This window comes from Myripristis murdjan, chromosome 5 (assembly GCF_902150065.1).
Source record: "Myripristis murdjan chromosome 5, fMyrMur1.1, whole genome shotgun sequence".
NCBI lineage: Eukaryota > Metazoa > Chordata > Actinopteri > Holocentriformes > Holocentridae > Myripristis > Myripristis murdjan.
The window spans coordinates 40,409-50,680 of NC_043984.1; the positions used below are offsets into that span (position 1 = coordinate 40,409).

Sequence of the window (10,272 nt, forward strand, 5' to 3'; positions counted from 1 at the left end):
ATATATATATATTGTTTATTGTTGTTTTTATTTGATATGGACATCACAAATACATTGACACTGTCGCAGTGGTCAGACCAGATGCTTTGCTTGGGTGATTATAGCACACGTGCTCATTTTCAACACCAGTCCATAGGCGACTTTTCTAAAACACACAGAGCATATGATCAGCAATAATAAAAACAGAATTCATGTTCGCAACAGTGATATATATATATATATATATATATATACAGATATAGAGAGAGAGGGCTATAGTATAATATATAATAGAATAGAATATAAGATTATATAGAGATGTGAATATGATATGTAATTATCATTTTATAGTGTTACGATAGAGATATGCTATTATATAATATATATACAGTACAGGCCAAAAGTTTGGACACACCTTCTCATTCAATGCGTTTTCTTTATTTTCATGACTATTTACATTGTAGATTCTCACTGAAGGAATCAAAACTATGAATGAACACATGTGGAGTTATGTACTTGACAAAAATAGCCACCCTTTGCTCTGATTACTGCTTTGCACACTCTTGGCATTCTCTCCATGAGCTTCAAGAGGTAGTCACCTGAAATGGTTTTCACTTCACTTCAGGTGTGCCTTATCAAGGGTAATTAGTGGAATTTCTTGCTTTATCAATGGGGTTGGGACCATCAGTTGTGTTGTGCAGAAGTCAGGTTACTACACAGCCGACAGCCCTATTGGACAACTGTTAAAATTCATATTATGGCAAGAACCAATCAGCTAACTAAAGAAAAACCAGTGGCCATCATTACTTTAAGAAATGAAGGTCAGTCAGTCCGGAAAATTGCCCAAAACTTTAAATGTGTCCCCAAGTGGAGTCGCAAAAACCATCAAGCACTACAACGAAACTGGCACACATGAGGACCGACCCAGGAAAGGAAGACCAAGAGTCACCTCTGCTTCTGAGGACAAGTTCATCTGAGTCACCAGCCTCAGAAATCGCAAGTTAACAGCAGCTCAGATCAGAGAGCAGATAAATGCCACACAGAGTTCTAGCAGCAGACCCATCTCTAGAACAACTATTAAGAGGAGACTGTGCGAATCAGGCCTTCATGGTCAAATAGCTGCTAGGAAACCACTGCTAAGGAGAGGCAACAAGCAGAAGAGATTTGTTTGGGCCAAGAAACACAAGGAATGGACATTAGACCAGTGGAAATCTGTGCTTTGGTCTGATGAGTCCAAATTTGAGATCTTTGGTTCCAACCGCCGTGTCTTTGTGAGACGCAGAAAAGGTGAACGGATGGATTCCACATGCCTGGTTCCCACTGCGAAGCATGGAGGAGGAGGTGTAATGGTGTGGGGGTGTTTTGCTGGTGACACTGTTGGGGATTTATTCAAAATTGAAGGCACACTGAACCAGCATGGCTACCACAGCATCCTGCAGCGACATGCCATCCCATCCGGTTTGCGTTTAGTTGGACGATCATTTATTTTTCAACAGGACAATGACCCCAAACACACCTCCAGGCTGTGTAAGGGCTATCTGACCAAGAAGGAGAGTGATGGAGTGCTGCGGCAGATGACCTGGCCTCCACAGTCACCGGACCTGAACCCAGTCGAGATGGTCTGGGGTGAGCTGGACCGCAGAGTGAAGGCAAAGGGACCAACAAGTGCTAAACACCTCTGGGAACTCCTTCAAGACTGTTGGAAAACCATTTCAGGTGACTGCCTCTTGAAGCTCATCGAGAGAATGCCAAGAGTGTGCAAAGCAGTAATCAGAGCAAAGGGTGGCTATTTTGAAGAAACTAGAATATAAAACATGTTTCAGTTATTTCACCTTTTTTGTTAAGTACATAACTCCACATGTGTTCATTCATAGTTTTGATTCCTTCAGTTAGAATCTACAATGTAAATAGTCATGAAAATAAAGAAAACGCATTGAATGAGAAGGTGTGTCCAAACTTTTGGCCTGTACTGTATAATATATAATAATCCATTGTTAGTATTCAGTATCTATGAATGATTCATGCTGGCCTTCTGTTTGTTTTCAGCATCTCATATTCACAAGTTGCAGGGCAGTCTAGTCACGTTCATGCACATTCGGCAATGGGATTACATACAAATGATCAACTTCAACCAAAACACATTTCTTCTGAACCATATTTGGCCAGATCGCACAAATATTACCAGTCTTCTCAACAACATGGATGAAACTACTCACTACCCCAACTTGCGGGTCTTTACACACTGGCCTTCTGTTTGTTTTCAGCATCTCAACTAAAATACAACAATTTTTCTCACACTCACAAGTTGCAGGGCTTTGATGTTCACAGCTGCTTTTAAAAACCACAAGGTCGCCAAGCAGGCAAAATGTGCCATCATTCAAGCGTGCTGCATTGTTAGATCTTTTTTTTTGCCTTTCATACCTTTCACTGTGGTACAGCACTCCATCAATCAAAAAACGTCTATATGACCAAAAGCAGTCACCAACAGTAAAGTGGTTACCCAAAGATCGACACAAGTTTTGTATAGCATGCCTATTTGTCACATTTGCTCTCACAGGGGGGTGCCCAAACCCTGTAACACTTTCATTCAGTACCTCGCATTTTTCAGTTCTTCGTTCATTAAAGTGCATTTTTTCGACAAAGGACTGAAACTTTGGACATCTTATCTGTTTGAACCTTTTTGGCAACTCTCTCCACAAGAGGAACTTAGAAGCAATTTGGGAGGGGACATATTGGGTTCCGTGAAAATACTTTAGCAGAGTGCCCATATTAGATTCAAATACAAATGTCGACGTAGCCCCTAATGGACCCCAATGTCTTACACTCTGGTGGACATGTGTTAGCAAATGTATGTTGAATGACATGTTGTGTTCGCCATAGAGTCTCTGGAATTGTATCACAAATTTCTTTAGAGACAGTTCAGACATGAATGTACAGCTAGACTTGACCTGATCTTGTAGTAGTGTATACATGCTAAAAACGAGTAAGAAAAAATGGTTCCAAAACCGGGCAGGGAGTATGCCTTTTAAAGCAGGCAGAGCATAAAAGAGGAGAAACGCTCGCCACTCCGAAGCTTTCCAAAATTTCCTCTCATTAAGCGATCTTGGGGTCCTTGTTACCTCAACAGGAGGTTTTATTTGTTTCAGTCGTCAATTCACTTCCTCTATTTGTCTGCCGGTATACCAGGGCCTCTCGTGGTTTTCAGTATCAAACCACAATGAAGCTATCTGACGAGTGACTCCCAAGCACACATTGTGTTGGTACTCTGGGACAAAACCATTTATCAACTGAAAATGCTCAAGCTTCATTAAAGGAGATGGCCCTTTGACTCCATACACTGGGGTTTTCTCTGTACCAACCATTGCATGCCTGTAATGATCTTTTTCATTTTTAAGTTTAGGTTCTGGTACGGATAGTTTTTACCGCCTTCATGGTAACAAAAGTCACAACCATAGCGACCATTGAACTGCCTTGTGTTACGTAGCATCGGACGAGCAACCGAGTCACAGCTCGAGATTAGAACAAACACTTTTGAGATGCGATTGTTTCCCTGAACATCTTGCCATTCAACACCTTTCTTCTCCAACAGTGAGGCCTCTTTAACAAAGGGTGTTAGTAATGTAAATACAGATGGTTTACCTGGCCCAAACCACAACGCTGACACCAAAACATGTTTTTTCCTCACTTCTGGTTTTAGCTCTATTATCTGACACTGGATGGGCCAAATGCTACATTTGGAACTCTTGAAGACTGGTGCACCATCACAGTTCCAAATAAGAGACAAATCATCCTTTCTGAGAACTCCAGTGTCACATAGTTTTTGATATTCTTGACCAGACTCTGTGTCAGAAAAAACCCCAGTGGTTGTAGTTTTCTCATTAAGAGTTACATCATGTACTTCTAACAGTTGCTTTATCTGTCCATAAAGTGGCAACACAATTAAGTAAATGCCCTTCTTTAAATTTGCTTCAGCGTCAAAAACTGTGTTGCATGAGTTACACTGAGAAGGGCAGTCTGCTCTAATGCCAAAGTATGTCAGACAGTTTTCACAATAGAAGTGAACATCAAAATCAGAGGAACTACCAAATTCTTTGTTGAAGAGGTAATGTGATGCCAGGATAAGACCTGGAAACATTATGTTAAATATTTCCAATAAGTGACTTACTGCTTCGCTGGTTAAATTATGCCGTAACACATAAGACATCAGCATCAATACAGTCTCTTTTTTTGTAAAACTTGCCCCAGGAAACAACAGATCATCTGTTGGTTTGTCTTCTGAAGACACAGGCATGCTGTCCGCATCAGCTTCAACTTGAATCAAATCTTCCTCGGCTCCTTGACTTCCAGCAATCACACCATCATCAGACAGGTTCTCTCTAGGATCTGATGGATCGTCCTCATTCTGCATGTTGACAAAGAAAAAAAAAGATTTAGTTTTATTCTTTATTTAATAACTCTATTTCTGAAAAAGGCTGTATAGCCAAGAGATGTTTATTCACATGAGATACCTCTCCACTCAGCTATTTTATTCAAGTAAGGCTATGCTAACTCAGTGGCCTAGTGGTAGAGTGTCCGCCCTGAGACTGGGAGATTGGGGGTTTAATCCCTGGCCGGGTCATACCAAAGACTCTAAAAATGCTACCCATTGCCTCCCTGCTTGGCACTCGGTATTTGGGGTTGGAATTGGGGGGTTAGATCACCAAATGATTCCCGGGCGCGGCACCGCTGCTGCCCACCGCTCCCTCAGGGGATGGGTCAAATGCGGAGAACAAATTTTGCGTCCTTTGGGATGTGACCATCAGATGGACTTCAACCTTTTTAAGATTACATAATAGAACATTTTGGCTCTACTACTGAATGACTGCGTTGAAATGTAAGCCAACTGATGTGATTAAGATTGTGAAATCCACATTTTTAATCCTGTGGCCTTCTAATGGCTTTCCTATGTCTCCATACCATATATGTTTGTTCAGAAATTGTGTTATATTCTGCTTTGTTAAAAGGCATTTTCATCTGAACTGTGTCTGTCACTGTCTGATTTCTCTATGCATAGGGAGGGAAACTGAAAACTGCACGCCTAGCGGTTTCGTGCCTGCTGTCAGACACATTTCGGATAAAAATGCATTTTATTACATTACGTAGTAATTAGTACATTACATTGATTTGAGCGTTTATCCAGACATAAGTCTGGGAAAACCCGTAATCTAACACAAGAACATGAGTAGCTGTGCCAGGCTAGGAAATTTTCTCCAACAGATATTAGGTCTCACAGACAGTCTCACAGACAGTAAGACAGTCTCACAAGCAACAATGATGACACTAACACTAACACACTAACACTATTACACACTACCAAGGCTATTGAAGCCAAATATAAGTACATACCACTGAAGGCCCAGTCATGCTTTCTTCATCTGAATCTCCCTGCGTCAAGTCTCTACTGGCTCCTTCGTTTTCACCGCCCGTGCCCTCAAGATTCTCCTCATCAGCCTGGCTCTCCTCAAAACGAGATGCCTCTTCCTCACTCTGAGGGTTAAAACAGAAAACAATATGATTTACCGGTAGTTTTGTTCCATTTCATTTCTAAGCTCTCGAGTTAGTCTCAATAAGGTTATCTTTCTATGTTACCGGCTTACTTTACATGAGATATTGTTATAAACCGAGTCAAACCTGCCCGTCCAAAAGAATCTGATAAATCATGCATGTAATAAATAGGGATGGGCACCTAATAGAAGGGATGGTACCGAAAGTACAGATTCAAATAGATACTACCTAGTATTGATTCACTTATGATAGAAAAGGTGCCTTATTTATGTACCTACGATGACTGAGAGTGCATGAAAACGAGTAAGTATGAACGGAGTTGGGGTCCTTTTTATTATCCAAACAGATAATAAAAGTGTATGATTACAGGTAATACAAGTATCATGAGTGAAATTTGAACGTGGCTGACAATACTATTATACTACTGAAGCAAAATCTAAGTACATACCATTGAGGGCCCAGGCATGCTGTCTTCATCAGAATCTCCTTGCATCAAGTCTCTACTAGGTCCTGTGTTTTCACCGCTCATGCCCTCTTCAGGATCAGATGCATTTTCCTTTGCCTGCAGATAAACATACAAAAATATCACATTTTATATTCCATTTCAACACCAGCTGTTCTAGTCTATGCAGGATTATCTTTTTGCGTAGTAGTTGACAATATGTTTTTTTTAAGTATTTTTTTTGGCTTTTTGCCTTTATTTGATAGTAGACAGTGGACAAGAAAGGGGGAGGCAGAGAGAGAGGGAATGACATGCAGGAAAGGGCTGTCCGACGCGGGATTCGAACCGGGGCGACCTGCAGTGAGGACTGCAGCCTCTACATGGGGCGGCTACTCTGCTCACGGCACCACTTGCTGACCTGACAATATGTTTTTGTCATGGTATCTATTTTTAACTTGGAACAACGTGGAGAACACAAAGTTAACCTACCCTTTTGGAAACTGTATTCTATTTACCAAAATCATTGCACAGTGGGTTAGCTTTAATCCCCCACATTGCATAGCTCACAGTTATGTTTTCTTAACAAAAATATTATAAGGCAGGTGTAAGAAATAGAGCCAGATATAACCCTATATGACATAGAAGACATAGAGCTGATGTGATTTGGATACTAATGAGCTCTGTTCAACCAGCTGGGCAGCTGTAGGAACATAGGCTAAGCGCATAACTGCAGTCCCGTTCACTACTTCCTGGACGAGGCGTACACATTGGTTTCCTGTGAAATACTATTGGATGAAGTGATTAATCAGATGTGGTACAAAACCCTGAAATAAATCACTTCATCCAATAGTAACCAAAGTGAGCTTCCTCCTTGAAGTACTGGAGCTGGACTACAGTTATGCCGTAGTCTAATTAGTCTAACCATACAGCTGGTTAAAACTCATTCCTTAGATCAAATGTTCTTTGGAGGAGCTGGTCACCTCCAAGTCGGAGGTGCACGACTGAAGTATGTAAGCACTAACAAGATACACTGTGAAGGTGTCTGAATTGTAACAGATTGACAACATACCTTTGAAGATCCAGGCATTGCAACCCTGGAACCCTTGCCCAGGTTTTCTTGGGAATGCGCCAAGTCCTCCTCTCTCTTTCTCTACAGGTTTACCAGTGAAAAGAAAATGAGTTAAAGAAGGTCACTTAATTACAAGGGCATATGAATGGCAAATACAGAATCCTACCTTGCTATACTAGCTTGAAGCTACCTTACTTAATTCAGTTAGCTGGGAAATTTATCATTTTCATTTATTGACAAGACACTTGCCAATTGGTACTACTTTCGAATAGAAAGTTCTGGAATTAAATATATTAGGGCCATGGGTGCAAAAATGCAAACCCATCACCTGTGAAAAAGGTGACAAAGAGCCCTTACACACGGATCAAATTAATTTGGATTTAAAAAGTTTATTTTCACCGAAAGGTGACAAATTTGCACCCCTGCATATTCAATGGAGACCAATATGTCCTTTTCAGCCAAAGTCCTAGCCATTTTAGTCACATAGTATGAAATGAATTGATAAAATGGTGTTCTTTGCAGTACTTAGAGAAATGCACAAATTCTTGTATTTACATCAGCAATCAACACATTGATGAGTAGATGACAGACAGCTGATTGTGTATTCATTTGTGTGTCCTGGATTGGCTAGGTGTTTGTATGTTATAGGTTTACCGATACTGATGTGAGATGTGTTGAGTAACATTAGTAAGAATCCCCGGTTTGTTTGTCTACTACAGTGACATATTCTCAACCATTTCAGGCCGTGAACCCCCAAAATCATATTTGAACTTGGGATCCCCCCAATTTGTTTTACTATTTTCCACAGATAAATATGTGAAATAGCAGATCTACAGGCTCACAACGCCTCGTGTTGCAGGCATTGTGAGCCTGCAGATCAGCTATTTTCAATTTTTGCCATCATTATCAATATTATTAAATCATTATTATTATTATTATTGTTATTATTACTACTACAATTTGGCCAATGTTTTAGCAGTTGTTGATTGCTTAATCACTTTTGAAGCAGTATTTTTCTTTGAGGGTCTACAAGTCCCTAATTTATCAGTTCATGTCATCTGGGGACCCACCCATAATTCTGTGGGGACCACCCTGGGAGTCAGACCCACAGGTTGAGAACCACAGTACGTCCTTTTCAATGTTGGTTTTCTCCGGAAAATAAACTTAGCTCACAAAATGTGGCACAGGTCGCTGGCACTAGCTGGCTAGTAATACAGACAAAACGACTGGGTTTTGTAATGAAATAATGTTTGATCGTTTGACACCGATTTTATAGGATACCACACTTTGGCATAAGACCGGGCCGGCGCTTTCGGACGGTGTGTGTGGTGGTGTGTGTGTGTGTGTGGGTGTGTGTGTGTGTGAGAGGAGAGAGAGAGATGAGAGAGAGACGAGAGAGAGAGAGAGAGATTCGATGAGCGAGACGAGGAGAGAGAAGAGAGAGAGAGAGAGAGAGAGAGGAAACACGCACTCTGATCTATCGGTCATGTCACCTGAGTATTATCTACGTAACTTACCTGTCTTTTCCATCTGTACTTGGTTCTCCTTGGAATCTCGTCTGATTCGCTCTCCAATACTTCTGATAACCTCCACGTTTTTGAGCCATAATAAACTGCTCTAGTAGGCTAGGCTGATACATCTACGGCTAGGCGAGATCTGCGTGCCTGGTCTTGTGCACTGCGCATGCGCGCAGGGCGTGCCGCGTCCCCACGCATCCCAGAGTCCTTTGCTACGAAGACGGTTATCTTCTAGCCAAACGCGCCAACTAACGTTAGCTAGTTCAAAAGTGAGCAGTCATGGAGTATGCGCTGTTTTATTTCAAAGTCGACAAGACTGTTGGAGGTCGGACCAGTAAAATCCATCAAGGATGAGGATATGAGTAGTGGTGGGCAGGTGAAGCCTCATGAAGCACTGAGGCTTTCCTAACAATTGTGCCGAAAAAGATTCAAAGCTTCAAGGCTTCAGTGACGGTGACATCTGGTGGACAACTGAAGCCATAGCAACCTCTCAAGAGCACGACTGAAGCACTGACACTGTTTCAATCCCGTGTCAGCAATTAAAGTTCAGAAAAAACTGCGTGGTTATTCAAGTGTCTTGTTCATTCATACCAAATAATGATTACATCATCATTATACATAAGTGCAACTAACATCTTTATTAAAAGGAAAAAAAAAATAATATGCAGACACTCTCACCCTTATTCTAAAACACATTCCAGATTAACCCAAAGAATAAATCTAAATGATATGAAGGGTTAAATGTTGGTTAAGGATTTATTTAAAGCTTTAAGCTTTATTTAAAAAGTGTACATAACAGGATCAGAGATCCTTCCTACTTTGCAAATGATCATGGTGTTTGAACTCAGAAACATTGTTGTTTTTTTTAACTGTTTTATTCCAGTGTTTTTAAGGAATACCTTTAAAGATAATGGTTTGTCATTTGGGGACTTGTATGGTCGATTTGGAATGATTATTCACAGAAGCACACAAGTTATTTGTCTTCACAGATTTTTATTTAGAAATAAGAGTTTTTCCACTGTGGCAGGCTTCAGTCTGCTCCTCTTCTGGCTCACCAGCTCCCCAGCTTTGGAAAAAATCCTTTCGCAGGGAACAGATGATGCTGGGATGCACAGATATTTGCACGCAAGTTTCCACAGCGTAGGATATAAGGTCCTGCGTGCCACCCAGTATTTCAGGGGATCCTCTGCTCTTGCCAGAATTTGTTCTTTCAAATACCTATGACACAAGAAGACAAGAATGACTAAGACATTGAATGACTGAATAAAACAACTGATGTTTCAGCAGTAATCAACATGCATACCTCTGGATCTCCACTGTAGCGCTGGCAGATGCACTGCTGGTGCGTTGCTGAGACTCTACATAGTTGTCCAGTAAAGCCCACAAGTTGTACTGGTCTTCACCAGCACTGGCAGATGTTGTTGCAGTCTCCACTGGCACATCTTCTGCTGACCCATCAATAAGACTGGCACACTCTCGTGTCAGCCTTTCAACAGCAGCCTGAGCATTGCTTGGATTTGTAAAGCCAGCCTGTTTGAACCGTGGATCCAAGATGGTGGCCACACACAGGGAGTTCACCTTTTCCAAGCCACTGAATTTTTCACTCAGATTATTTCTCAGGTGGTTGGCAAGAGTGGCACCAACACAAGGAGCCATTTGGGCACATTCAGCAGAAATTACATGTCTCAGCATTTTGGCAATAGGAATCGCCTTTGACCCTG

At 41.3% G+C, this 10,272-nt stretch overlaps 1 long non-coding RNA gene across 1 annotated transcript; it reads right to left on the minus strand.

Moving 5' to 3' along the window:
- Positions 1–5,978: 5,978 nt before the first annotated feature.
- On the minus strand, positions 5,979–8,606 carry LOC115358654 (uncharacterized). Its single transcript, XR_003928201.1, has 3 exons — positions 8,552–8,606; positions 7,035–7,115; positions 5,979–6,085 (listed from the first exon to the last, which is right to left on the minus strand). It is a non-coding gene; the product is annotated as an uncharacterized LOC115358654 (long non-coding RNA).
- Positions 8,607–10,272: the final 1,666 nt, after the last annotated feature.